The sequence below is a fragment of the Alligator sinensis genome, unplaced genomic scaffold (genome assembly GCF_000455745.1).
Source record: "Alligator sinensis unplaced genomic scaffold, ASM45574v1 scaffold1488_1, whole genome shotgun sequence".
Classification (NCBI taxonomy): Eukaryota; Metazoa; Chordata; order Crocodylia; family Alligatoridae; genus Alligator; species Alligator sinensis.
In genome coordinates this window covers 371,747-374,182 of record NW_005843097.1, presented here as the reverse complement: position 1 = coordinate 374,182, position 2,436 = coordinate 371,747, and the positions used below count along the sequence as shown (strand labels likewise).

Sequence of the window (2,436 nt, the reverse complement as noted above, 5' to 3'; positions counted from 1 at the left end):
TATAGCAAGAGTTTCAGCAATTATTCCAGCCTGGCCCAACACCACCGGATCCACACATCAGTGTTGTGTGTGGGAAGAGCTTCATTCAATCTTCTAGCCTGGCCCTGCACCAGCGCATCCACATGGGAGAAGCCATATCAGTCCTCTGAGCAGGGGAAGAAATTTGCCCAGTATTCTGGCCTGGCCACACACGGGCGCATGCATACAAGGGAGAAGCCATATCAGTGCTCTGAGTGTGGGAAGAGCTTCACCACTTCCTCCCACCTGGCGAGGCACCAATGCATCCACACCCGGGAGAAGCCTTATCATTGTTCTGAGTGTGGGAAGAGCTTCACCAGTTCTTCCTGCCTGGCCCAGCACCAGCGCATCCACACGGGAGAAGCAACATCAGTGCTCTGTGTGGGAAGAGCTTCACCCGATCCTCCTACTTGGCCATGCACCAGTGCAACCACACGGGGGAGTAGCCACATCAGTGCTCTGAGTGTGGGAAGAGGTTCAGCCGATCTTCCAGCCTGGCCAGACACCACTGCATCCACACAGGGGAGAAGCCACATGAGTCCTCTGGGTGTGAGAAGAGCTTCCATGACCCCTGCACCCTGGCCAAACACCAGTGCAACTGCACCTGAGATCATCCATAATTCTGCCTGCAGTGCAGGGAGACCTTAGGAATGCCTACCTGCTCAACTTCCACCAGTGGCTGCATTCAGCCAAGCAGCTTCATGCTGCTAGAGTGTCAGAGTAGTTCACACAGCCTTTGGCCTTGGTGACTGGTCACCAGAGTTTGATTGGGGAAGGGACTAAGATGAAAATCCTCCAGCAGAGGCCAGCCCAGACACTGAGGGAACCTGTGAGGAGACCATCTCTAGAAGCAGGAGGTGCTCCCGGGGCAAAAGAAGCGCCTTCCCCCTGTGCCTGTCTCCTGTGCCCCTCAGGATCTGCAAGGAGCTGCTGCTGCCAGCCGCTGAGCCCAGTTTGGCAGGTTCTGCTTTTCAGCCTCTCTCCAGAGCTCTGCAACCGTGGGTGCCTGCTGACCTCCTGCCTTTCACAACACTTTTAATGTGGTCTGTGCTCAGAAAGTGCCAGCACTGAACACACTATGCCTGTGGCTGGGCTCTGGAGTTGTGAGATGTGAATTGACCAGGGCCCAGAAACCTTTTCAAGGCAGATCTCCCTGTCAGTTCCCAGCCCTTTCCCTTTCTGAGGATTCACCGCAGTCCAGGCATTGTTGCAAAAACTTGGCCTCAAAGCCCCACTTCTGTGTACTGCTGTGCAGCAAGGTCCCTGCCCTGTGGAAGAAGCCTGTGGCCAGGGGCCAGTAGAGTGTCTTTTCTGGGGGAAGGAGGGGCAGCCTGTGGCAGGTCCTGCCTCTCCTGGGGAAGGGCACACTCTCCTGGGGAAGGGCACAGAGAGTATGAGGACATTCTTTGGGTGAAATGCAGGATGTTGTTATGTTTGGGGAATGTTCTCTGATCGCTAGTGTCCCAATACATTGTCTCTCTTGTAGAGGAACTTGCTTTGACTTCTCTTGTACTTCAGAGAAAATACAAGCCACCGGACATCTTGGGTATAAGACCCTGGGATCCTGCTCCAGCTCTGCAGCACCGACCCCTTCCCCCCCCCCCCACAGTCTTGGGTGGGAGCAAGGAGATGGGTCTCTCTGGGGCACTGGGCCAGCTGAAAAGGTAGACTGGGAGATGTACTTAGTTTGTGGGTGCAACACTTAGCTCCTCATCAGACCAGGAGCCACCCCTCACTAGAGAGAGACAGGACTAGATCACCAAAGACGAATATACCTCTTCTGCTCGTGCTTGTAGGGAGGCAGTTAGACGGGCCAAAGCTGCCATGGAGCTGAGGATGGCAACCCAAGTAAAAGACAACAAGAAATTGTTTTTTAGATATATTGGGAGTAAAAGGAAGGCCCAGGGAGGAATAGGACCCCTGCTAAATGGGCAGAAACAATTGGTGACGGACAGGGGGGACGAGGCTGAACTCCTCAACGAGTTCTTTGCCTCAGTGTTCCTAAGCAAGGAAGTCTCTCACAGGGGTTGTAGAGAGGCAGCAGCAAGGTGCCAGACTTCCATGCGTAGACCCTGAGATGGTGCAGAGTCCCTTGGAAGAACTGGATGCCTTTAAGTCGGCAGGCCCGGATGAGCTCCATCCGAGGGTACTGAAGGCACTGGCTGACATCATTGCAGAGCCACTGGCGGGAATATTTGAAAGCTCGTGGCGCATGGGCCAAGTCCCGGAGGACTGGAAAAGGGCCAATGTGGTCCCCATTTTCAAAAAGGGGAGGAAGGAGGACCCGGGCAACTATAGGCCAGTCAGTCTCACCTCCATCCTTGCCAAAATCTTTGAAAAAATTATCAAGACTCACATTTGCAAGAGACCAGCAGGACAAATTATGCTGAGGGGAAACCAGCACAGGTTCGTGGCAGG

At 54.2% G+C, this 2,436-nt stretch overlaps 1 protein-coding gene across 1 annotated transcript in view; it reads left to right on the top strand.

The window, feature by feature from the left end:
* The window catches only part of LOC102369608, a 7,610-nt gene that overhangs the window by 3,453 nt on the left and 1,721 nt on the right, over positions 1 to 2,436 (top strand). The window lies entirely within an intron of this gene.